General features: G+C 48.5%; 1 long non-coding RNA gene across 2 annotated transcripts in view; it reads left to right on the plus strand.

Annotated features, from left to right (window-relative positions):
- Positions 1-21,824, plus strand: part of LOC123000355 (uncharacterized) — a 36,652-nt gene extending 14,828 nt beyond the window's left edge. Inside the window, exons 7-8 of one of the 2 annotated variants that reach the window (XR_006408310.3) lie at positions 11,579-11,743; positions 15,450-21,824. This is a non-coding gene — a long non-coding RNA (uncharacterized LOC123000355). Of the gene's footprint in view, positions 1-11,578; positions 11,744-12,597; positions 12,780-15,449 lie in introns of those variants that run through there. The other variant, XR_008958299.1, reaches the window with a different exon arrangement.
- The last annotated feature ends 4,857 nt before the right edge of the window (positions 21,825-26,681 follow it).

Here is a 26,681-nt window from a genome sequence, read left to right on the forward strand (position 1 = left end):
AAGCAGCTTCTACAAAAAGTACGGGGTTGCGTAAGTTCTGCCATTCTGTGGGCAAGAAAGACAAGAACTGAGGAATGAACAAAGAAGGGAGGAGCAAAGAAGATGAGAGAGGATATGAGCTCTTGCAGTGTGGAGGACAAACGTGGCTAGCTGGAGGCAAAATAGGGCACAGGGTTTTGGACCTTTTCTCCACCTTCTCTGATGTGGAAAATAATCTCTGTTGTGATTAAAACCAAATGCAGGTTTCACTTAGAGACAAGGACATTTTTGAAGACATCAGAAAAGGAGACAATCTCTCCCCCAGCCCTCCAGCCGCTCTTCCTCAGTTTCCAGGTTTAATCACCAAAGTAAAAAATGGGCAGATAAGCATTGATTCCCACTGCATTTTAGGTGATTCCCTCGCTAAAAATATCAGCAAAAATGGGATCCAAATTCAAAGGACACACATTGTCTAAATGGTCTGAAATTTTGAAAAGTAGTTTCTTCTAAAGTGCATGTTACTTCCTAAGACTGTTTGGCTACTCAGTAAAGTGTTTTTGTTCACGACCGAGCAAATTACCTGTCATGGTAGAAACTTACAATATATAAAGACACTCCCACCTCAGAACCCCATTGTGCAATCGTGCTTGATCTCTTTGGTCAAACTGGATCTTCTGCTTCCTTTGCCAGCTGAAATCAAATGGATGCATTAAGTCATGCCATTAATATGAAAGTTTTCACACTTGTTTTTCTTTCTCCTTTCTTACCCCCTTTTTGTTACGTGGCACAAGTCAGATCCTAATTATGAAAGTGAGGAACTCCAGCAGCTTGTTAGCACACGGAGGCTGAGCAATGTGGCCCATCTTGTTTCGGCCTCTCTGGGTGAGAGCCCAGGGGTGTTAGTCACATGATTGTTCAGGATGTGCAACCAACCAAGGCTCAAATGACATCACCGGAGTGAATTACTCTGGGACTTTGCAAATCTACAATGAAGGATTTGCCAGGGAAAATGAAACCATCATCTTATATTTAATGCTTCCATCCCCACTGCCCCCGCCCCACAGGCATGCAGTCTTTTTTTTCTAGGGGCTTTGCTTTTATGCCGAAGAGGAATTTAGTCTAGTTTTTCTTTCTGGTACAGGAAAGTGTCGTAGAAACTAAGGCTTCATAGATGTGCTATTATTGCCACTTCAAATGTTTCAATTTTTGTTTCTCAATATAATTATCCAGTGCTTTAGACATCTGTTTGTGCTGTTTTCCCATGTCTCTGGATTTTGGTGTGTGATGTCCTCTGTCTCTCATGAACTTCTCCCTGGCTTTCATTTCAAATGACTCTAGTCACGTGAATTTTATTTATTTATTTATTTATTTATTTATTTATTCATTCATTCATTTAGATTTTATTATTAAGTAATCTCTACACCAAAAGTGGGGCTCGAACTCACAACCCTGAGATCAAGAGTCCCATGCTCCACCAACTGAGCCATCCAGGCATCCCTCCTCCTATGTGAATTTTAAATACCTATGTTTAGAGTTGTTACATATCCCTGATGAATTAAAACCTTTATCAAAATGTAGTGACTCACTTTATCTCTAATAGTCCTATTTTTGTCTTAAGGTCATTTGTTTGATATTAATAATAGCCACATTAACTTTTTTTCTGTTGTTTGCCAGCTCTGTCTTTTTACATTACTTCTATTTTCTGTCCTTTTGCATCCTTAGAGTTCAGCAAGTCTCTTATAAAAAGAATATCTGGATTTATAACGTTTTTCAATCCAACATTTTCTGTATTTTTAATAGGCCAGTTTTGTCCATTTACACTTATTGTGATTATTGATCTTAATAATCCAATTGATTATTTGGATTTATTGCTATAATCTCATATTTTGTGCTTTCTATTTGTACTGCTCTTTCTCTGCTTTCTGATGTCCCACTTTTTCTAACGTTGTAAAAACTTCAACTCTGTGATTCTTTCATTTTCGTGAACAAGTTGGATGTTCTACCCATAGGGGAGGATTGAACTAGCAGTTTTCTGTCTTCTTGATTCTTAGAATTTCTCCTTTTAACTAGGCAAATGAGAAAATTCTAGAGGATGTGTATGACTACTCATTGTATTTTCAAGAAAGAAGAATAGCTAACAGAAGACTCAGAGAAAAACTTTATTTCTTAACAATTCTCACTGGGGTCTAAAGCAGTTTAATAGCCAGGTAGCTGGTTCTCAAAATGATGTGTCAACATGGTGTGTAATGCTGGATACAGAAAGATGGGATCTGTGTAATGTGTCTTCTTCCAATGTGAGAACGGTAGGTAAGGGCAATCCTTGAGAGTTTGCCATGCCTGTCCTATCTGCTGTGTGACTGCATGAAGAAGCAATTCTCCCATGATACGGCTCTGTTGAATCTACTGCAAAAACCTTCATTCTTTCAGTGTGCCATAGTGGTATTTGGCCTTCTCTTGCCTAGAAATCCATCATAAACAAACAGAAAAGGGAGCTATTAAATTGTGACAGGACTTCATTATAACTGGACTGCTCAATCATCCAGGATATGCTTACATCACTTTTTAAGATTATCATTTAAATATAAATACATATTTTTAACATGCTTATGTTAAGCTTTTCTTTGTGGTATCTTTTTTCTTGGATATTTTTTTCTGGAAAAACAAGTATATCATAAAATTTTAATAGCCTAGAATCTAGGGTTTGAATCCCGATTCTTCCACAGATTTGTCATGTGATCTAAGGCAAGTGACTTGATCACGCTAAACTTCAGTGTTCTCGTATTCCCTGTGAAGCTAATAATAAATCTACACATAGGGTTGTTGTGAGAATTTGATAAATTAAAACATGGTAAATTATGAGGGCTTTGGCATAAAGTTAGTACTAAAAATAGTAGCTATTATGATTTAAAAAAAAATAAATACGGAACTTCTTGGCGTCACTCCTTCTTCAACCCCCTGTCTCTCAGCATGGAATAATACGTCTTGGGTTGGAGCTGGAACTAAGGGATGATTGATCTCTTACCTTCAGGGATTTACTAGGCTGAGTATGGTGGAAATCCCTTTGAAGTTTAAGATGCTCTGAAGGAGGTCAAGAGTGTGACTTATACCCTCATGTGTGCTCTCCTGAGCCAACAGATATCAGGGGTGTTGGTAAACTCTCTGTTTCAGCAGATGTGTCTTCCTTGATAAGGCTGGTATGACCTTATGCCCTCAAATCTTGATTTCCTCTCCAAAATCACTTAAAAGGTTATCAGGTACCATAGTGACCAACCTTCTCATTCTCAGGAATCCCTATTTCAAGGACTAGAGGGAGTCCTGTCCTAGCATGCTGAGTTAGAATTGGGAATTAGTTTTCCTATAGCATGTAATTATTTGCAGGTGATCTGTACTATCAGACTCAGTATCATTAATAATGGGTAGAAAAAGACCTTTAAGACCTACCTGAGAGTCTAACCTCTTTAAATAACATGTTTCCTTACAGGAAATGTGTTTTCAGTTCCAAATAACTGATTTACAAATAAAATATTGAAACATAAGGCATTAGGAAAATGCGGCTGCAATCCTACACATCTTTTTTTTTAAAGATTTTATTTATTTATTTGAGAGAGAGAGAGTGTGCACTGGGGGAGGGGCAGAGGGAGAGAGAGAAGCAGGCTCCCTTGCTGAGCAGGTAGCCCAAAGTGGGGTTCGACCCCAGGACCCTGGGATCATGACCTGAGCCAAAGGCAGACGTTTAACTGACTGAGCTAGGTACCCAGGCTCTCCAATCCTACACATCTTTAGTGCAGGAAAAGGAAGGGAAAATTATGCCAATCACATGAAGTGTAGGAAAGTTGAGCATTGTGCATTTCTCTAAGCTGGAATTCAGACAGGACAGCAGATGAGCAGTTTCTTGCAAAGAGCAACACTGGCTTCTTAGTGGCCACCAGTGATGGGGACATTGAGTTAGGTTTGATCCCATAGCCAAGTCTGTGGTCTTGCTGTATCTGGATGCCTCGTTATTCCTTGGAGAGTCTTCCTCGGAGGAGAGAAGACCTCCTTCCCTCTCAAGGCTTTCTGGAAGTTTCTGAGTATTTCCTAGAGAGGGCCATGGTGTCTATACTCCTTTACCTAAAATTGCACTGGCTCTAAGCAGCTCCCTAAACTCTCTTTGCAAGATCGTTCTGTGTCCTTCTGTCATTCTTATCTTTGGTGTTTGACTGCCCGGGGCATGGATCTCTCACCAATCTCAGTTAGCAGGTAGATGCCAAGAGTCCACTATTGCTCAGGATTCCTCTAAGCTCTGTGAGAGTACAGAAGAGAAAAAGACAGGATCTCTGCTCATAAGGAACTCACAAACTAATTCAGGAAGCAGAATATCCTAGGGCTTAAAACACAGGATACAAATCAGGCAGCCCTGATCTGTGTCCTGGGTCCACAATTTCTTAGCTGTGTACTTAGGGTCTCAGTTTTTTCACTTGTACAATGAAGATGATAAAAGTAGCTATCCCATAGTGTTGTCATGAGGATTGTGCTGCAAGATAAAGCACTTAGCAATGCCTGCATAGAGTAAGTACTCAATGAATGTCAGCTGTCATCACTGTTATCATTATTCAGAAAGTCTGAGATGTGGTATAGACTAGTCTGGGCTATGGAGGAACCTAATAGCACTTTCCTCAGAGCCCTCCTTAGTCTTCCCAGACCTGGGGGAGGAAGTGCTGCCTTGTGGCTCACAGAAGTGGACGGGGATGGATTGGTGGGAGAGGGGCCTTGCGGGCACAGCGAAGAGCTGCTGTTGACTTCCTGGCGAAGGCAGTCTTCCTGTCTTGGCTCATTTCGGCACCGGGCATCTTGTTGGGCTTGGAAACCAAGCAGGTGGAACTTCCTCTGCCTTTGAAGAACTTGCCAGCCAGGTAGGGATTCAAGATGTATATGCAAGATGCAGACTTAACATAATAATGGAGCAGCATCTTAATTAACAATATCTTAATTAAGGCAAGAAATTGCTTATTGGTGAGTCCAAATTCTGGGCTTCTGGGTAAAATTTTCCAAACACATGTTAATAGCACCCATAGCTCTGTGGCAAGCACAGCAGAGACACCCTTTTCTTCTTGTCCTCTCCCCCCAGAACCTTGCCTCTTTGTCCCCCTGTGTATGTTTGTGTTTCTCTCCCCAAACTATGGTCTGGACCAGCCATGAAACACAATTCCAAATCTTGCCCACAGCTGTGGTGATTTTGGATGGGAGTGGGAGTGATCTGCTAGGGGACCCCTGTGTCTGTTTTCATTTTGAAAGCAGAGACTGGCAGAGTTTTGACCCATGCAAGCTCTCCCTTTCAAGGAGTACCGTTGACTTTAGGTGACTGCTAACTCCAGCCTTTGCAGAGGAGAATGTTTACTTTGCAGGTTTAAGGACAGGGCTGGCTTTCTGGGAGTGTTGCAGCAAAGAGATAGAGACAGAGGCCTCTGCGGACCTCCTCCCTAGCAAAGCTGCTCCAGCTGACACTGTAGTGAGGGTAGTTCCACGGAGTTTAGGATTTGGGTGTGAGACAGAGCTCTTGTCTGAAGGTTTTTAGCCAAATGTCTGTGTGGTTTTGCCTTCTGGAGAAATGGGTGTGTTCAGCAGCAACCGTATCTCCTGAACTCATTCCCTTAGTTGTTTATGAGACTGTGAGAAGAAAAGCAAAACCAAACTAAAAACCACGGTCATGATTCTATGGTAGTTAAAAATGTCCTTATGGAATTTGAAGGCACCACAGAAATCATCTGCGGGCAGGAAAAACTGAAGCCCAGAGAAGGGAAGTGGCTTCTTCAAAGTCACACAGCAGTTGAGGCAAGAGCAAACCCTGAAACCCAGGTTTTCGGCCACTGGTCCTGTTCTCTTGTTATTATCCTACTTCTGTTGACAGCCATGGAGAGTTCTTCCTTTTGTTGGACTCTTCTTCCTTCCCAAACCCCTCAAAGAGTCAAGATGATCCAGGAAATCCTAACTCACTTCCAAAGGCACGTTGTTTTCTGTTGGCGATGCTGCATGACTTGCTGTTTCAATTAAGTTTTTCGACATTTCATAAGAAAGTATGCAAATTACCACTGACTCTAAATAAATCAGAGTTTATTCAGGGTTTATAAATATGGGCAATCTCGCTTCCCTCTCATTCTCTCTTTTTCCTTGGCTTTATTCCCTCCACTCGCCTCCATGAAGGTACTTTCTTTTTTTAAGGCTTTACTTGGGATACATATTTTATTGTAATCCTTAACATTTTCCTTCCATCCCATCTTTCCATTACCATCATTAATAATGACCAATGTTATCACAATTTATATTGCAGAATTTTTTAGTATATTAATTTTGTGGTGTAACTCTCAACTTTTCTAATGAGGAGGAGGGTGCAGATAGGACTAGGTAGAGAGACTTTTGAAGATGTGGGCAGGGTGTTTGTGAATGTCTGGGCAGTGGAATATTTTTGCGGCATGGTGGGTGTTTTGAACTCTCTGGAAACTAACAAGCAAGCTCCACACATACGCTTGATGGAAGTCCTCCAGGCTTTGGATAACACAGGAGCCTTTCAGAAGTCTGAACCGAGTCCAAGTCAAATTACAGCCCAGTGTGCTTGTGCGAATGGGAGGCAGAGCAGATCAGAGGGAATGACACTGATCCGGGACCCCCAGGAGCCCGGTGCTGGGTCTACCACTAGCACTAGCTTCCCTGTCTATACAAAGGGATAAGAACAGCTCTTACCTCATGGAGTTCCTTTGACAATAAAAATATAATAACGTCTGTAAAGTGCTGAGCACAATGCCTGGCACGTAATAAGCATTTGTTATTTGTATGACGTGCCGATAGGCTTCTGGGGGAACTGAGCGTCAGCTAGAGAAGGCCTCTATTTAGGCAGTGAGGCACCAGGGCTACGGCCAGAGGCTTTGAAGTTAGACAGCTGGGTGGAGATCTCAGCTCCAGCATTTTCCAGCTGTGTTATCCTGGACAAGTTACCTAACTTCTTTGGGCCTTACTGCCCATCTCCTAGTGTTATCGCATGGAGTAGTGACAGCCCATGGGAAGCATTTGGTTTAGTGCTTGCCACATAGAAGATGCTGAATAAATGGTGGTTTTTGTTCCCGGTCCTTTGAGAAAGGGGCCATGAGAAACTGAAGGCATGAGGCAAATGAGACAGTTGTTAAAGTGGGAGAGGGGAGGGGTTAAAAGAAACTGGGAGAGCAAGATCAGCTTCTTTGGGGCCTATATTAGTCTCCTGTGGCTGCTGTAATGAATTTCCACAAACTTGGTGCCTTTAAACAACAGAAGTGTGTTCTCTCCTAGCTCTGGGGGCCAGAAGTCCGAAATCAGTCTCCCCGGGCTGAAGTCAAGGTGTTGGCTGCAGGGGCTCTAGGGGAGAACCCTTCCTTGCCTCTTCCGGCTTCTGTTGCCTCTTGACATTCGCTCCTTTGTGGCTGCATCGCTCCAATCTTTACCTCTGGCTTCACATGACACTCTCTCTCTCTCTCTCTGAAATCTCCCTCTGCTGCTCTCTTACAGGGACACCACAGTGGCATTTAGGGCCCACCTGCAGAATCCAGGATAATCTCTCCATCACCAGATCCTTAATTGAATCACACCTGCAAAGACCCTTATTTTTCCTTAGAAGGTGACATTAAGTTCTCGGGATTAGGACCTGATATCTCTGTGGAGCCATTATTCTGCCTTCACAGAGTCTAAAGCACCCGTGGCTGGGTGAGGATTCCAGCTGGCCTTCCCCTGGAGTGATGGAGCAGGGACTGCAGCATGATGAGGAGGGGAGGGGAGCTGTCACCAGGGCAGAGGCAAGACAAAACAGGGCAGAGCAGGGACCTGGAAGAGGCTGGCGGGGATCGCATGGCCCCGGGCAGGCTGACGTCAGTGAAGCCATGGGGCAGAGTGGAGCTCAGCACCAGCATCTGGGCAGGGGCATGTTCATAGCCTCCAGGAAAAGGCATGAGTCATTTGGACTCCCGGCCAAGGGAAGGAGGAGGCCAAGGCCTGCCTGATGGCACTGGTGGGTTCAGAGCCATGGTGGATGGGCTGAGGGCCCTTGTCCCACCTCCCTCAACTGGGCCCAGCTGGGCCACACTGACGAAGACACAGTCCTGCCCTTGACGAGCTCACATCCTGGTGGGGGAGGCAGGCCTATCTCCCTTGTCATAGGGCTTCACAGCTCTTCCCCTGTATTTTCTCTGTCTTCTTCCATGCGTACCTCTTACATGGACACTTCTTGGATTTAGAGCCCATTCGAATAATCCAGGATGATCTCATCTTTGGATCCTTGACTTGATTACATTTGCAGGGACTCTTGTTCCAAAGAAGTCATATTCACAGGTTCTGGATGTGAGTATATCTTTTGGAGGTCATCATTCAAGCCACTACACTTCCCCTGTCAAAGTTCACCTGCTCTCTGCTTCATTCCTTCAGGTTCTGAGATGTTAAATATTTGGAGCAACAACGTTAATGACTTCATTTTTGCCTCTCTGCTTTATCAGAGAGCTCCTAGAGATTGAATGCCAAGAGAATGGCTTTCTAGGAGCTGGAATATCAGGTTCCACTTGAGCCTCTGAAAAAGATGGATCTAGGAAAAGTCTCTTGTACTACCCGCCTTCCCAGGAGATCACAACTCACTGGATTTGCCCCTGTGCCCCAATTACGGGAAATCATGGCAGAGTGGGAAGTGTGGTTTCACCATCCCATCTCCTCCTGGCTTTCTAAGTATTTGCTTCTTTCTGTTCCTAACCCTACCCTTTCAGCCCAGTTAACAGTAGCCCTGCACTGTGCTCAGTAATTTACAAGTGTCTTTGGGGGTGGGGGGTGTTCTCATTTATTTATTTATTTTTTATTAATTAATGATTGATTGATTAATTTATTTATGGAGAGTATGAGCGAGGACAAGCTGGGCAGCGGGGTGGGTAGAGCAGGGGCAGAGGGAGAGAGAGAATCTTAAGCAGGCTCCACGCTCAGCATGGAGCCTGACGCAGGGCTCAGTCTCATGACCCTGAGATCATGACCTGAGCTGAAATCAAGATTTGGAAGCTTAACCAACTGAGTCACCCAGATGCCCCAATTTATCAATATCTTATTTACTCCTTTAAAAATTCCTGTGAGTGTTCCTGTGAGTATCAGTATTGCACTTTACGGAAGATACTGAGGTTTCGAGGTTCAATGGCTGAGCCAAGACATAAACCCAGGCTCTCTCTTGCTCCAAATCCCATGCTCTTAGCTACCCCCCTGAGGAAGCTCCTGCAGATCTTTTCATGGCGTTGCTCTTGGAACTGGGCTGTCAGAAGCATGATGGAGGTGGTCAAGGGGGCCACGGTGGAGGGCACTGGCCCTGCTTCCAGAAAGTCAGGGTGACGGAGTGTGATCGTTGATCCTTGAGGTCAAGAGTGTGTGTGTTTATTTATTAATGCCACCATGACAGAGAGACACCCTTCTTTTTAGGGGTGAGAGGGACGAATGTGTGAAAGGACCAAGCAGAATCCTCCCCAGTGGTTTCCTGTGAGCATGGGTAAAGGCAAGATCAAGGAAGAACGTACCATTGAGAAAACAAGTCCGAGTTTATGGTAAGGTGGGATGTCTTCAATGTCCATAAAGGTATTAAGTAACCCCATTGTTCCAGGCCAACCAGGAAGAACGTTTGCCCCCGTGATGGTCTGTTGGGCTTAACTGCCTTACCTCTCAGGAGGGAAGGAAACCAACATTTATTGGATTTTCAGACTATTTCCCTTGTGTTATTTTACTTAATCCTGAAATGATCCCCTGAGGAAGATGTTACTGCCCTCATCTTACAGATAATGCAATGGGCCTCAGAGGGCGTTTGTGGTTTGCCCAAGGTCACTGGATGAGTCAATGGCAAAACCACGATTTGAACTTATGCCTTCTCACTCCAATTTCAGAGTTCTGTTTTATATTGCAGCTCCACGGTGATTTTAAAACCCTGGAGATGCTCGATTGCCTGTTCAGATGTGAGGAAGAGCCACTTGTCTAATAGTAAGGTGAAATCAGGAAACATGCAAAGTCATGACTGGTTTCCCCAACTGCCGTGTGCCTCCTTATCCCCCACTGGACTTTGTCCACCTCTGCCTAGAAGACTCCTTCTGGAACTCTAAGACCCATCTTAAATGTTTCATCTCTTCAAACATTTCTAGGTCTACCACTCTTTGGCCCCAAGTAGAATAACTGTTCTTTTTACATACATTCCCTCAGACCCATATAGATATGTGTGCGTTACTAATAGGGCACTTCTAATATGCCTGCTTCCCCCACCAGGATGTGAGCTCGTCAAGGGCAGGACTGTGTCCTCATCAGTCTGGCCCAGCTGGCCCCAGTTGAGGGAGGTTGGACAAGGGCCCTCGGCCCATCCACCATGGCTCTGAACCCACCAGTGCCATCAGGCAGGCCTTGGCCTCCTCCTTCCCTTGGCCGGGAGTCCAAATGACTCATGCCTTTTCCTGGAGGCTATGAACATGCCCCTGCCCAGATGCTGGTGCTGAGCTCCACTCTGCCCCATGGCTTCACTGACGTCAGCCTGCCCGGGGCCATGCGATCCCCGCCAGCCTCTTCCAGGTCCCTGCTCTGCCCTGTTTTGTCTTGCCTCTGCCCTGGTGACAGCTCCCCTCCCCTCCTCATCATGCTGCAGTCCCTGCTCCATCACTCCAGGGGAAGGCCAGCTGGAATCCTCACCCAGCCACGGGTGCTTTAGACTCTGTGAAGGCAGAATAATGGCTCCACAGAGATATCAGGTCCTAATCCCGAGAACTTAATGTCACCTTCTAAGGAAAAATAAGGGTCTTTGCAGGTGTGATTCAATTAAGGATCTGGTGATGGAGAGATTATCCTGGATTCTGCAGGTGGGCCCTAAATGCCACTGTGGTGTCCCTGTAAGAGAGCAGCAGAGGGAGATTTCAGAGAGAGAGAGAGAGAGTGTCATGTGAAGCCAGAGGTAAAGATTGGAGCGATGCAGCCACAAAGGAGCGAATGTCAAGAGGCAACAGAAGCCGGAAGAGGCAAGGAAGGGTTCTCCCCTAGAGCCCCTGCAGCCAACACCTTGACTTCAGCCCGGGGAGACTGATTTCGGACTTCTGGCCCCCAGAGCTGGGAGAGAACAAATTTCAACTGTTTAAGCCTCCAAATATGTCGAAATTCGTATGACAACCGCAGGAAACAAAGCAAGTACATGGAAAACACAGGGCAGCCCAGAGGCAAGGTCCGAGGCCTGTCCAACTACAGGTGTTGAGCACCAGTCCCTGGCGACCGGGAGAGGCGCTCCTGGAGAAGGGGCCGCTTTCAGATGCTGTGGCCTCAGTTTACTGCATCTCTGAGCTCTCTCACCTTGTTCATCCAGGAGCTTCTGCCAGGGCTGGCAATGGCAAGGACAAGGAGCGTTTATGTAGCCCTTACTGGGTGCCTGCCAAAGGCTCTGAGCTGCAGGCCGTGAACCAGGCAGGCGGGATCCCTGCTCTTGCAGCGTTCCCAGCCCGGTAGGAGTGCACTGGCCGTGGGCCCGAGTCATGGCCTCTGTTCTTGCTGTGGCTTAATTTGGCAGTGGGGTTGTAAGTGTGCAGTTCTGACCTTAACCTGTTGCTCTACTTGTTTTCAGCTTCTGCTACTTCCTGGTCCCTGCCCCTCTTCCATCGGCTCCTTTCCCTTCCCAGGGTTGGCCCTGGGCTCCCGCTGTGTGCCTGGCCCTGCCTGGCACTTCCGGATCAGATGACGCTGACTGCTCTCTCCAGCCAGCACCCCATCGTGGACCCATCCACAGTTTGTGAGTCTGTTTTCTGGCCTGGTCTCCTAACTTCCTGCTTCGCCTCCTGAATGTAGCTTCACGTTCGGTCTTTGGATTAAGTCACTGCTCTTGCTCTCCTGATTTCCGACCCCGAATCAAAAGGGTGGTAGTAATGTGCAGTTATGGGCCTGCCCCACCTACCTGGACCCAGGATGCTGGAGCAGCCAGAGCAGGTTAAAGAAGGTCAAAACGAACTAAACAAGATTTCTGTGTTGTGATCTTGAGATGAAGGCCAACTGCGCCAAAAGGACAGTTTAATTGTCACAGTGCTTCCCAAGGAGGGAACACTTGGCTGTTTCTACCTTATGTATTACAGTGTAGCTCATGTTAATAGCTTTGCTGTGTAGACAGTAAGTGATCTCTTTGTTCAAGGCAATCTGTTTATTTTGGCGGTGTCTACCACAATGACCAGCACATTCAGCTCTCCCCAGCTTTCTCTTCTGTTCATGCTTTACTCTTTTTTCTCTCTCTCTTTTTAAAAAAGATTTATTTATTTGAGAGAGAGAGAGAGAGAGAGCAGGAGGGAGGGGCAGAGGGAGAGAGAAAGAGAGAGAGAGAGAGAGAATCCCAAGCAGACGCTCCACACTAAGCATGGAGCCCAATGCGGGTCTCGATCTCACCACCCTGAGATCAGGGCTCTGAGATCATGCCCTGAGCCACAAGCAAGAGTCAGAGGCTTAACTAGCTGTGCCACCCAGGCGCCCCTCCCTCTTCTCTTTCTTAGCAAAGGCCAAGAAAGGGTGAAGGTGAACATTTGAAGTCTTTCAACAAAAGGAGTGTGTGTCTGAGGGTTTTTTTTTTTTTTAAGATTTATTTATTTATTTATTTGACAGAGAGAGAGAGCCAGCGAGAGAGGGAACACAAGCAGGGGGAGTGGGAGAGGAAGAAGCAGGCTCCCAGCAGAGGAGCCCGATGTGGGACTCGATTCTGGAACGCCAGGATCACGCCCTGAGCCGAAGGCAGACGCCTAACGACTGCACTACCCAGGCGCCCCAAGAGGTTTTTAATAATCAAACTGCACTTCTTTTTTAGAACACATGGTTCTGAATGTATCTTTTTGTTTATTTTCCTGCAGCCAATGTGGCAATGGAGTGGGAATGTGGGGAGGGAGGGGGAAGGGAACTGACTTTTACTGGGTGCCTCTAAGTACCAGGCACCTAGGTAGGTACTTTGTAGATATTATCTGACCCAAGGCTTACAACAATCTCCAGAGAGGAGGTCTATTATCTCCTTTTATAGAGAAGGAAATCGAGGCAGGAAGCCCACAAGACTTGCCGAAGGTCATACAGTTGAGATTGGGAGCTGGAACTTGAACCCACAGATGGACGTAGGTGCCCTCACACGAAAGGAGTCATAATAACAAAATGATTTTTAGAAATCAGCTGGGAACATAACTCAAACTGTAGTCCAAAACACTCGGGGGCCTGTTATCTCTTTGCTGGAAGGAGGACTGACATGGGTTTTCGAAAACCTTGAATTTCTTTCTTAATGGAGGCTTGTAAGTATAAAAGGAACCGCAGTTGTAGCTGAGGTTGCCGTCTGCAAGTCTGCTTTTTTAGACTCTGTCTTGCATTAATTAACATTCCGAGAACTCTTTCAGATCCAAAGATAAGAGATGTCATAGACATGACAAGTATGACTGCAATACTGCCCTCAAAGTGAGGAAACATTCCAGAGACATCGCCAGGGCCCGGCCGATGTGTAGGTGGGCCCCAGTGGCCTGCATGGGAGGGGAAGGCCCTGTGCTTGGAATCAAACATCTTCTCTTTGGAGATGCACAAGAGGTGAACTTCTGCAGGGAGAAGTTCAGTGCTTGGGCAGAGGGTTCTGACCCTCCCGAATATATTAATGCTCTGTGGGAGGTATTAGTGCTTATCTGTTACTTTCACCTGAGTGGGAAGGAATTTCAGATTCGGTCCAGACATCAGGTTAAGTTAGGAGAGAAGAGCCAAGGACCTCATGCCAGGGGCTGGGAGGAGGAAGTCTGCAGTGGGTCGAGTGGACAAAACTGAAGTCGAAGACCAGCTCTACCCAATCCTGCATTTTGCTTGGGGTTGGTCCTTCGAAGGAGGCAGTTAAGGGCCTGGGTATCAGCCCACATCTACTTACTAACTGCAAACAAAGATTAGAACCTCTGAAGTAGTTGGAAACTGCAAGAGAAAGAAAATAAAAGCAGAGTGAGTGAGTCAAGGACAGAAAGGTATTTCAGAACTTGAGGTCACAAGGGGGCAGAGGGTGAAGACAGGGACCCAGAAAAAGCAACGAGAGATCCACATGTGGTGGGAAGAAGATTTGGAACCATCTAACATGTCTTGATTATCTTTGACAAGACACAGAAAATGCTCTGTGTTGCTGTGTTCGCCACGATAGCTTGACCCTCCTGACAACACCCCTCAGAGATAGTACTGTCATCCATTTTACCTGGGGAAGCCGAGGTCCAGAGAGGAGAAGTAATGTGTCCCAGGTCACCCAGGTAGGGTAGGACCCTGGATCCCGGTGTTCTCTCTCCATGGCCGTGCTCTCCCCGCCAGGCTGCTTCTCCCCACTGCTTCCCGCAAAGGTCACTAACAAGGATGTGAGGAACCAAGAGACATGAGGGGACACGGTGCAAGGAAGCCGAGCTGCAGAGCCAGCTCGTCTGAGTTTGCCCTTGGCTCCAACACTCACTTGTTGCGTGGCCTTAGCGAGCACTTGACCTCTGCCTTATTTTCCCTAGTTGTTGAATGGGCTGCGAGCTCCTGCCTCTTAGATTTTTAGCGCCCCATTCATCTCACACTGAAAATAAATGCAGGTGGTGATGAAAAGCGTTGCAGTCCACACACTGAGTAATTACTATGTGCCAGCCACTGTTGGAAGCAGGATCCGTATAGTAACTGCTTTAACCCTTCCCATGCTCCGTGAGATGGGGATTACCTCGGTCCCCATTTTGCAGGTGAGGACACCGACGCACACGGAGGTTACGTTGCAGAAGGCCCCTGGGGAGTAAGTGCAAAAGTTCAGTAAGAAAGGCACAGATAAACCCCTGGGACTGGAGATAAGGAGATCTGTGAGGACCGAGGAAGTGGCGGCCTTGTGCCAGCTTTGTGCCCCTCACAGGCTTTGCTCAAGTGGCAGCTCAGTGGGTAACGCCCTCAGGGATCCATTTCTTCTTCCAGGTGCTCCCTGCCCATGTCATTTCCCCCAGTGGTGACTATCTCCAGCCTATTTCCTCCATGCTGTCAGCTGCAGACCTTGTGACTCAGTTTACCTCTCCTGTTAGGCTTTGTCTCTTGCATCAGGTCTTGATGCCATCATCCATCACAATCCCCACCCTTCCACTGGCCTCAGCTCCCTAAACCTTTACCTCCAGGAGCACCACCTTCCCGCCACCCCTCCTCTACCGCCATCAGAGGCTCTAGGGAGTCTGTATGCCAGAGTAGAGGAGGGAGGTGGATGTGATTGACCTTTCAGAGTACTCTGCCTCCAGGCAGTTGTTATTATAAAGGGGCCCAGAGCTGGCACATGCTGCGCCTGGCCCAGGGAAGCAGAGTCCAAGGGCTGCGCCCCTGGAGCTCCTGGTCACACGCTGCCCCCAGACCCAATAAGGCAGGTGGCTTCAAGGTTGAATTCCAGGGGCAAAGCCGTCAATCCAAGGCCTTGCAAAGTAAACTGAGCCCTCATTGCTGCCCTTCTTGTTCCCATGCAGCTCTCTCCACTCCACCCCTGGCCCCGGCTCAGAATTTGTTTAAGAAGTTACAGGTGGTGGTCGTCAAGTCATTGGATGATGGAGTTAAAAAAAAAAAAGCCACTTCGATTACAGGGGGCAAACCTGGAAGAGGAGAGATCCCGAAAGCCCAGAAGCCACGCCCTTAGGACAGGTGAAAGAGTGATTGGAGCTCTGCGCACTGCACCGCGAAACAGCGCGATGCTTCCAGCTTCCTGGCCTCCGAGCGCGGGCACTGGCGCCCTGCGCGCTGCCGCCGCCGTGACTAACGAAAGGTGCCCTCCCAGCTCCGCCTCAGAAGTGGCCGAGGCCCTGAGGCTTCCCTCCTGGCGTCGCTGCTGCCCTGGGACCCCCGGGGCCTTCCTGGAGGTGGAGCAGCGCGCCTGCTCGCCTTCCCCGCAGAGGCCAGGCAGGGCGGGCAAAGGCTCCGCGTTCTGAGCGGGAGGAGGGAGCGACCTGCCTGATCACACCCACGTCCCCCAAGGCTCCTTTTAGTGCGGGCTGTTCCACTTTCCCTGTAGCTTAGCAACCTGAGCCCCTGACAACTGATTTACTGAAAAACAGCTTGACTTTCTTGGAGCAGGTTTTCTCTTTTCTTTTCTCTTCCTCTCTTCTCCCCTCTCCTCTCTTTTCCTCCCTCCCTCTTCCTTCCTTCCTTGGTTCTTTTTTTCAAATCATCAAAACCTTGACTATAGCAAGGTCCATGTGAATTCCTCCTAGGGATGCTGATTTCACTCTTTCTCTTTCTTTCTTTCTTTCTTTCTTTCTTTCTTTCTTTCTTTCTTTCTTCTTTGTTGCGTGCGTGGTCTCCTGCACGTGGTCTCCAGCTTTCTCCCTGGACTTCCAACCTCACATCTCACCCCAGTCCTTTCTCCACACTACAGCCAGATTGATCTTTCTAAAACTCAGTTCTGACAAGCTTCCTCTCTTACTTAAAAGCGTTCCATAGCTCCCAGGAGAAATATTCTCGCATGGCGCTCCAGCAGCCGGCCCTGTCTATCCATTCGATGTCACCACATCCCCTCACTGTCACACCCTCTCTGCCCCACTAGATTATAATTCTTTTTCTTGCCTCCATGTCTTTGCATATGCTGTTCCCTCTGCCTGGAAAGCCTTATGTGGGCTTTCTTAGCTGTGAGATGTTCAAGATTCAGCTTAAACATAGGCTCCTCTGTGAGCCTTTCCTGACCACCCCCAGGCAACACTAACCATCTCTTCCTCTACTTTCACGGGTTACATACGGACCTGCACTAAAAATGTCTTTTTTTGCGGAATTGTCACTAGCCTGTGAGCTCCTGGATGGTGGGGAGTATTTCCCATCCACCAACATGTCCCCAGTGCCCAGGCCAGGGCCTGACACATAGCCAGTTATCTATACGTGATCGGATGAGTGAGTGAGGAAGGAAGGAAGGATGCAGGGGAAGATGGAGAGAAGGAAGGAGGGAAGGACGGTGGGAGGAAGGACAGTATGTTGGAAACAAATGACTGAGAATCCAGAAGCACCATCCAAGGGGGTGGAGGAATGAAGCCCAGGGTGGCATCTGGCCACTAGGATGAAAAAGCCACCAGGCGACTTCTCTTTGATTCCCAGGCTCCAACCCTGCGGATCAAAGGCGAAGCAAAGTGGGCTTCTGGAGGCCTGGCTGAGGTACATGGTAGGAGGAACTGAAAAGCCAAACCAGCCTGTTTGCTCCTGGATCCATTCCTTGCCTGTCTCTCACTTTGCTCTGAGTCACCAGGAGCCTGACCACAGAGGCTTCGTGTCAGTGGCTATTGGCTGGGCTTGGCCACTGGACATGTTGGTGGAAAACTGGAGGGCGAGAGGAGGGGAAGTGACGGTATCTCTCAGCCTCGTGGCATTTCTTGCAGTGACCTTTTGAGTCTCTGGTTCTTGCTGGATAGGCCTGCTCCTATTCTGCCTTTGGGAAGGTGGCCCTGGCCCCTGGGCTCAGGTAACACTGGCACTCCATCTTTTTGTCCCTCTGGTCCTCAGGGATGACAGTCACTTCCAGCTGCTGGAGGATGCGTCATCGCCCTGTGGCAGAGCCTCAGCTCCTGTCATTCATGTGACTAACTCCCTGCGCCGCACCCCTTGTAGATGTTCACAGTGGTTTCTCTTGCTTGGACCCTGATACACCAGTTTTGTTTAGTGACCACCCTAGGGGGTAAGGTTACCGATAGTGCGTTGGAGGAGGCGGTGTATTTATTTTTGTCTTTTTCTAGTTGATTATGGGGGTAAGGTTGTATGCTGTATCTGTTTAAAACAGATGGGCAGAATTGAGCCGGCCAGACCACATTGCTGCAGAGTTCGAGCTCTGAGGGCCCTCTGTGTAAGTTCTGTATAGGTAACAGGCCCTTGGACTTCAGCGACTCTGTGGGAGCCCTGTCCCCAGCACCCTGCCCCTGGGGAGAAGATGGGGGTGGGGCCTCAGCTCCTGAGTTCCCTTTGGAAAAGTGTCATAAAGGGGGATGTCAGGGAAGCAAGGAGTTGGTGAAGGAAAGAGGGGTGTGGAGAAGGCAGGAAAGGAAAGGGCAAGATGGGGGAAGAGAGAGAGGAACAGGTGTATTTGTTCAGCAGTGTCTTATGTCGTAGGGCTCAACTGATGTTTGTTGAATGAATGAAAGAATAGGGGCAGGGGAAGAACAGGTGGAGAGTGTGTGGGTGGTACTGGCAAAGATCCTTGGACCTCTGTCTCCATTCCCACTGCTGTCACCTTGCTTCAGGGCTATGACATGTGACAACAGCCTCCCTATGACAACAGCCTCCCGACCGGCCTCCTGGCCTCCAGGCTTCCTGACCACTGCTTCAGGGGACTTTTCCAAAATCACAATCTCAGTTGCTTGAGCCAAATGCTTTAGTGGCTCCTAGACAGGCAGTAATGAAATTCTGTTGAATCCTTCCAAGCCCTCACCATCTAGTACCTACTTTCAGTCTGGACTCTTCATACCATTCCCTGCTCCTAGCACATGTGGGGGAGGTGGTTTCCCTATAAGGGATGGTCCTTACTCTCAGCCCTGTTCCCTAAGCTTGCTTCCTTGGTTTCTATTTTTGTCCTTTAAAAAAAAAAAGATTTATTTATTCATTTGGGAGAGAGAGAGAAAGAGAGGGAGAGAGAAGAGCCCAACGCGGGGCTCAGTCTCACAACCCATGAGACCATGACCTGAGCTGAAACCAAGAGTCAGATGCTCAGCCGACTGAGCCACCCAGGCACCCCATTGTCTTTGTTCTTTTAAGGCCTGGGATCCAACTGTGATTTGAGACAGGGTTGGAGAAAGGCAAGTTGGTAACTGAGCTCAGATCTGGCCCTTGACCCCACCGTCTGCTCTTCTTCCTCCTATAAATTCCTTTTGGCTCTGGAAAAGTCTGGAATGGTGACCCCAAGCCAGCAGCCTGGAGGTCACTCACAGTGTTTCCTACTCTGGCTCCTGAGAGAGAGTGCACGGGGAGCCAGGTGCACAAAAGGGGCAAGCCCCCTTCCCTCCCCAGCCCCCCTCCCCCCGGCCCTGGGCAGGCTTTGCTCATGTTCAGAGCAGTCTCAGGATGCCTGCTGCCAAGCTGTGTGTGCCAGACCAGACCTGAGGTCTGGCTCCGGGCAAGTGAGGAGGAGACAAATGAGCTCCATGCGCTTCCCCGCTCCCAGGTGAGGTAGCTTGTGACTGCACGGGAAGCCACGTTAGGACTTGAAGATCCTTTTGCTGGCTTTGCGGGAAGAGCTAGAAGATACCTAATTCAACCATACCACTCAAATTCAATCCAATTAATGTTTTCAAGTGCACATAGTATAGCATGGGGGTTTTGCTTTGCACAGACCTGGGTGTGAATCTCTGCTCTCCTACTTACCAGCTATGCAGACGAACTACTTAATCCCTCATTTTCTTCATCTGTGAAACAGAATGATAAATACCCACCTTATAGAGTTCTGAGTATTTTGCATCTAATAGGACTTCAATCAAAGGATACTGTTATTATAACTGCTATTTATTAGTTTGTTAATTATTTGGGACCTCTTGGGGCTGGACTCTGAGCTTGGCCTCAAGGCCACAAGTGAAGGCCAGGGATAAATAGGATCTTGTCAGTATTTTAGGAAGCTGACAGTGTAGAGCAGGGATGGGCAAACTATGGCCTGTGGGTCAATTCTGGCCTAGTGTCTGTTTTTGTAAATAAAGTTTTATTAGAACGCAGCCATGTCCATTGAGTTTCATATTGTCTATGACTGCTTTCATGCTACAAAAGCAGAATCAAGTAGTTGCAACAGAGACCAGATGACCCACAGAGCCCAAAATAGTTATTTTTAAAAATGTTTATTTATTAGAGAGAGAGTGCATGTGCATGAGTGGGGGGGGAGGGGCTGAGGGAAAGGGAGAGAGAGAGAATCCCAAGCTGACTCAGCACTGAGTATGGAGCCCAGTGAAGGGCTCGATCTCACGACCCTGAAATCAGGACCTGAGCCAAAACCAAGAGTCGTCCGCTCAACAGACTGAGCCACCCAGACACCCCCCAAATTGTTATTATCTGAACCTTTATAGAAAAACATTGCTGACCCTTGGCCTGGAGGAGAAGATAGATATATAATCAGGAAGAAGCCAATTGCAGGAACGGTGTGAATCGTCTAAACTGATGACTCAGAAAAAGAAAGAATCCATTCTGCCTTGGGTAGGCATCAGGATTCTTAAGCCAGGCTTTGAAGGCTGAGAAGGAAATTGATCCTCAGAGCCTCGGAGTGGGGAGGAGTGGGAAAGCATGTCAAGTTGGACCACAGAAATTTTACAGGAAGATCATGCATATGAGGATGGAAGAGACTAGAGAGTAAATGGCTAGCCCAAAGTCAGACAACTTGGGAGTCAGAACTTGAACCTGGTTCAGTGCCTTGCAGAGTTTACATTACCTTCTATTTGTTTATTTATTTAGATTATTTATTTATTTATTTGACAGAGAGGCAGCGAGAGAGGGAACACAAGTAGGGGGAGTGGGAGAGGGAGAAGCAGGCTTCCTGCTGAGCCCGGAGCCCGACGCAGGCCTCGATCCCAGGACCCTGGGATCATGACCTGAGCCGAAGGCAGACGCTTAACGCCCGAGCCACCCAGGTGCCCCTACATTGCCTTATATTTAGATAGCATTTCATAAAACACAAAATACATTTACACATATTGTCTTATTAATTCTCACCCCATTAAGAGTAGGCATTACTAGTTGGATTTTACAGTTGAGGGTTACTTAAAGGGATCAAGAATCACTCAGCCAAGAAGTGACATTGCTCAGCCTTGAACCCAGGGAAGGGGTCTATGACTGCGGCAAGGGTACAAAGCTCGTGCAGGTTGGAACTCTGTCACAGCAATATGTCCTGGTTAGCTGGTGTATGATGTGAACGACAGACCTAAAAATACAGGCAAGGTAACCTTAGCCCTGCACGCCCTGCAGGTTATTCAGAATTCAGTGTCTTTAGTAAAGATCTCTTGTGAGCGTGTATGGAGCTAGATGTTGGAGAGAAGCCCAGAGAGGTAGAAGACAAGACCGTTTTGGCCTCCAGGGGCTGTGGGTTTAGTTGAGGGCACACCCTCAAAGTGCCACAATATTATGAGGCTGTGTATGCCAAGTGCCCGATGTGTGGTGAAACAAGGGCACGGGAGCTAGAGGCTGTATCAGGAAGGCTCTGGAAAGGGTGTGGGGCCGGAGCTGGGGTTTGGCTGCTCCTATGCCATGTGTTTATTCAGGCAGCTATCTTCTCACGTCGCAGAATCCTCATAAAACCATGGAACTTCAGAGCTGGAGGGGACCCCAGTTCTACCAATTTACAGATGGGAAAACTGAGTCCCCAAGAAAGGATCGAGTTGCCTCAATCAGTACTGAGATAGAATTCAAACCCGGTTTTCCTTGGAAGTCCAGGGCTCTTTCTCACCATTGTTTTGCCCTTTGCCTCTGAATTTACTCCATAGACTTTGGTCTTCCTTTTCAAATCTATCCTTGGAGTGCTCGTAGAAGAATACGCCAAACCTCTGATGGGTCTGTGACGCCCTTTTTTCTCTCCTCTTCCTGCTCGCCCATTTTTAATATCCCCATGCTTCAGTCAGGATAAAGACCAAGTCTTATCATCCTGAGAGGCCTTTGAGGATAACAGATAAGAGCGTGAGATCTGGCCTCAAACTCTCTGGGTTTGAACTCCTGCTCTACCACTTAATCACTGTGTGACCCTGGCAAGTAATATTCTCTGCCTTTGTTTCCTCATCTCTATAATGGGTATCATCACAGAAATCACCTCAGAAGGTTGTAAGGAATGAATGAGATAATTCACGAACAAAACAGAAATTAGCACCTAGTATCTAGTAAGTACTCAATAAAAGTTAGCTAAATTATTGTTATCAGCCTGGTATTTATCTGCCCCTGCGGTTGGACTGCAGCCCATTTCTCCATCCTGGCCTCCCCAAACAGGTCTACTTACTGTCTTTTATTAGCCTTGTGCCATTTTGCCTCCTGAACTCTCCTCTCTGTTCCCCTTCTCTTCTCTGCATTAACCTCATACTCTTTCTCCTTAACCATTTTACTGGATGCCTCTGAAGCCCCAGCCTCTGGCTGCCTCTTCTATCTTAGAAGTCCTCCAGCACCCAGTCTGGAATTCTCCCGTGGTGTCCGGCTGCTCTCCCGCATCTTGTAGGTCCATATTCAGCCATCCCAAGAGGACAGGCGTCCTGGGTTCACCTGGTACTTCACACCTAACTTTGCACATGGAGGAGGGCAGGCAGTCATTCAATATGTCTTCATGAATTGAGCACCTGTGATATGAAGAGACCTTTACCTAACACTCGGGACACAGGATCTTCAGCCGGCAGACATACCCATGCCCGAGGCTGGGACCCAGCAAGCAGACTGACAGCCAGAGCAGAGGGGCGTCTGTGCCCAGTGCTGGAGGAGGTGGCCCGAAGAAGAGTGATGGGTGGCAGCAGCCAGGCCAGAGGGGACACAAGCACCTAGGGGGAAAGGGTGGCTCCAGAATGGATTCTGAGAGTGCCCACTTCTGAGAGGGCTCTGGGCACTGGAGGACGGGAGTGGGGATTTGAAGGCCCCGCTCACACTGGGCAGTTTCATTGGTGGAACAGGGCGGTACAGGAGGAGAAGAGGGGGTTCGTTTTCGGACTGAGGTACTTTGGGGCAATAGGAATCTGAGTCTGAGATGCTATCGCAGGTGCAAGCACCAATGCCCAGAAGGCTGTTGGGAGACAGGAACTTGAGTTTTGGAGGTTTGGGGGTCAACAACTTTGAAGAGGTGGCTGACGCTGAGGGTGTGGGTCTATCCTCTGAGGGAGAGGCCATCAGGGAGGGAATAGGGCTGAGGACAAAGGGACTTGGGGGCTGGAGGAAGAGGCCCCCGGAGAGAAGTCGGAGTGGAGGATAAGAACCAGAAGAGGTATCTCGAAAGAAAAGCCAGGGTTAGACAAAGCTTCCTTGATTCGGGAGTGGGCTTATTTCCTGTGGCAGTTCTGAGCGGGAAGTCCACATTGGAGGAATGCCCACACCGGCGCCCTAGTCCATTCACTTTATACCAAATGATAAACCAAGCTTTTCAAGGTAAGGAGGGGTGGGAAGGGCCTGCTAGGACTTCATAGCAATTTAATTGTGTGCGAATGTCGGAACTGACTGACAACACCACCATTAAGAAAGAATCTCCCCAGCGTCTTCCAGTGGCCCTGACCCCTCGCCTTGTGAGAGGGAGCAGATGCAGATCGTGGAGGAGAGCACAGACAGCGAGAGACTCCGAGGGAACGACAGCACAGTGAGCACCTTTAATGTGTGTGGGGGGGTGTCTGGGGATGGGAGATACAGAGAGACTGGCCTCAGGGAGCTTCCAAGAGAATGCAGTGAGTAAGGAAGGCCCAACACCAGGTGGAATGGGACAGGTGACACTGGACGGGTATAAAATACCGGGTTGTTCCAGGAGGCAGGGTGGGGTGGAAGGTCGTGGGTGGGCCAGGGAAGCCCCTCTGAGGGCAGGATTTTCACAGCTGCAGCCAGGGGAGGGCGTTGTAGGTGGGGGACCAGCACGAGTAGGGGGGTGACACCAGAAAGGTAAACTGCACTCAGACGGTAAAGGGTACCAGACGCGGGGCGGAGGAATTCAATAGGAGCTTGGCAGTGGGAAGCAGCCACGGAAGGTTTAGGGCAGGGGACACACTGACAAGGACATGATTCAGACTGGCTTTTAGAACTCAGAATGAAGTCCTATCTACCGTGGACTGAGGTAGGGAGCACCTGGCGCCAGGGAGCCTTCTAGAAGGCTGCCGCTACAGTCTAGTGATAGCCTGAGCTTCATCATTTTCCTGAAAAGGACCTGGAGCCACCTTGCCACCCTCCTCGCCGTGCTGACCCTTACTTGCTGTGGCAGACAGGGCTGCTGATACGGTGGCCAGGTTACATAGGCCGGCCGGGCCACAACTGCGGTGGGGTGGACGTGTCACAGATAAGCCGGATCCTCTCTCCTGCCCTGACCTTATCCACTGTGGATCAGATAGCTGCCCCTGGCTTGTCCCTTTCCAGTTAGCCCTCTGCTTCAAACCTCGGGCTTTTTTTTTTTTTTTTTTTAAGATTTTATTTATTTATTCGACAGAGATAGAGACAGCCAGCGAGAGAGGGAACACAAGCAGGGGGAGCGGGAGAGGAAGAAGCAGGCTCCTAGCGGAGGAGCCTGATGTGGGGCTCGATCCCACAACGCCGGGATCACGCCCTGAGCCGAAGGCAGACGCTTAACCGCTGTGCCACCCAGGCGCCCCTTAAACCTCGGGCTTTTTATGAGTGCCTGATGGTCGAGGGGTCACCTTCCTTGCAGATGACTTATTTCTCTTTTCTAAAGCCCGTGATGTTTACAAAGTGACTTGTGTCTTTCTATTCACCAGTATTTGTTTACTTTCTTGTGTGAGGAACTACCTGGAACTCAAGAATTTCGTCTTTTCCACAACGGTGTATACCTCACACCATGTTTTGTACATAGGAGGCGTGCAACATTCTTGTCAACTGAAAACCCGACGAATCAAACTCTCCTTAACGACCCCCAGATCCTTTAGTCCTGTCCCTAAATGCTCAGACGGATCCCCCCGCCCTGGCTAACTAGTGCCACAGGACCTCAGCAAGAGGAGACGGGATACGAATCACATAAAAACCTTCTCTTGGCCTCAGCATTTTCTGAGGATAGTGGAGGAATTGTTCTCCCTTATGGGTTTTTTTGTCAAGGTATGTAAAGAGTTAATTACAGCTCTGCCCACTGGACCTGGCCAAATAAAGGCATTCCACCCAGAAGGAATGTGGGAGTCCTGCTGGGAAGCAGGTTTCTCTGTAGGCCCCAGGGCCTGGAGTGTTTGAGCCAAGGTTAATGTCTGGGGCCCTGGGGCCACAGACGCAGGGAGACCGCAGGTGCCTGGGGCCACTGAGAGGATGAGCGTGCCCGGTTTCCTGGGCCTGGCCTCTGCCCACAGCAGAGGTGCCCGTGTGAGCCCAAACAGTGACGCGGCTGCTGAGTGAGGAAGACTCAGAATAGGGGGTCATCGTTACAGCAGCCGCCGTTTGCCCCACCGTGAGCCGGCACGCTGCCAGGAGCTCTTCCCGTGTGACCTCACGGCCACCCCTCACTCTGGGAGCTGCTGGCTTCGAGGACAGATGGCCATGGCATCCACCTGGAATGCTGGCCTTCTTGGCCTGTCACCTGTCCTGGGCCTGCTGCTCACCTTCCGTGTCAGTGTTGTTCTCCGCTGAATCCCCGGGACCAGGCACCTAGTAGGTACTCAGGAATGACTCATGTTAGGGTCTTGTCTTTGCTCCAATTTGAGCATACAGGACACAGCCCCTCAACTTCTCTGGCTCCGTGAGGACTGGTATCCAGTGGCTTGCCAGGGAGAAATGTTTGTCTTTCTTTTCCTCTCCAGTGATGGATGTTTAATTGCTTTAAGACCGCCCTCAAAAACATTTATTCTGTGAAGTCTTCCTAAATTCACTCTCTCAGATCTCCTTCAATATGTATTTTTTGTGTGTGACTCCAAGTTCTTTGTTTTTGGTTTTCCCCTCTCCAGCGATTTCCCTCTCCTGCTCTAGCGCTCACTCCCCGCAAGCAGCCTGGCTTTCTGAACCTGTCACCTCAGGGAGGGATGTGGCAGGGCGAAGGAAGAAACAAAGGTCTCTTCTTGTTTTGGGGACACCATAAATTTCAGGATCCCTGAGGGGACTCTGGGCACAGAGGGTTTGGGGGAAATACCCGCATAAGTGCAAGAGAACTGAGCTGGGGGGTGAGAAAGAGGAGCCCTGGGCGGGTGACAAGTCCTCCTAAGGGGAACAACCTCATGGTGAACCTTGGCCAGTGAGGCTTTGAATGGCCTCACGGAACTTCCTAGGCCCAGGGTGGCACAGAATAGGGCAATGAGCCCCCTGCCCTAAGCATGGTATGACAGGAGCAGAGAACAGCTCGGGGAGCCAGCGTGAGGCATGTCGACTGAGGTCTAGATGTGTCAATGAAACCCAGATTAACCTGTGGTTAAACCCCCCAGAACTTCTGGACTCCTCAGAGAAAGGCAAGGGGACTCATGAAGTGACAGAACTTAGGTTTCTTGCTTCCCCAGGGAGAAGACTTGGTGTAGAAATTAAGTTCTTACAGGGAAGAGAGTAGTGGTTAAGCCTCTGGAACCGGACTGTGTGGGTTCAAATCCCAGCTGGCTGTGTGACCTTGGGCAAGCCATTCCACTTCATTTCTCTGTGCCTCAGTGTTTTGTTTTTATTTTTTAATCTGTAACTTGGCTGACTCTAAAATGGTGTTTCCTATAATTTGTGAGACAGACATGGGTTCGCGTCCTGACTCAGACACTAACTAGCTGTGGGACTCAGGGATAGTCACTTAACTACTCTGTGACCACGTTTCCTCCTTGTAATCCCTGTTGAACTCATACGCTTGTCACGAAGATCACACGAGATGTATGATATTCCTTTGTTGGCGCTCCGTTGTGGAGTTAATGTCTAAATTCGCATGCGTTTTATAAACACTGATTATTATGATGTTCCTATGACTTGTAAGTGGATTATGAATAATTCGAGGGCAATACTGATTTTCAGCTGTGCTAAGAAATGGACGGGCCACTCCTACGTCCCGTCCTGCCCTGGCCTAGCTCAGGGCCTCATCACAGGGCAGTTCAGTAAATGTCTATTATTAAGGGGGATTTTTAAGAAATAGATGTCATTTTGTTGGC

The sequence above is a fragment of the Ursus arctos genome, unplaced genomic scaffold (assembly GCF_023065955.2).
Source record: "Ursus arctos isolate Adak ecotype North America unplaced genomic scaffold, UrsArc2.0 scaffold_8, whole genome shotgun sequence".
NCBI lineage: Eukaryota > Metazoa > Chordata > Mammalia > Carnivora > Ursidae > Ursus > Ursus arctos.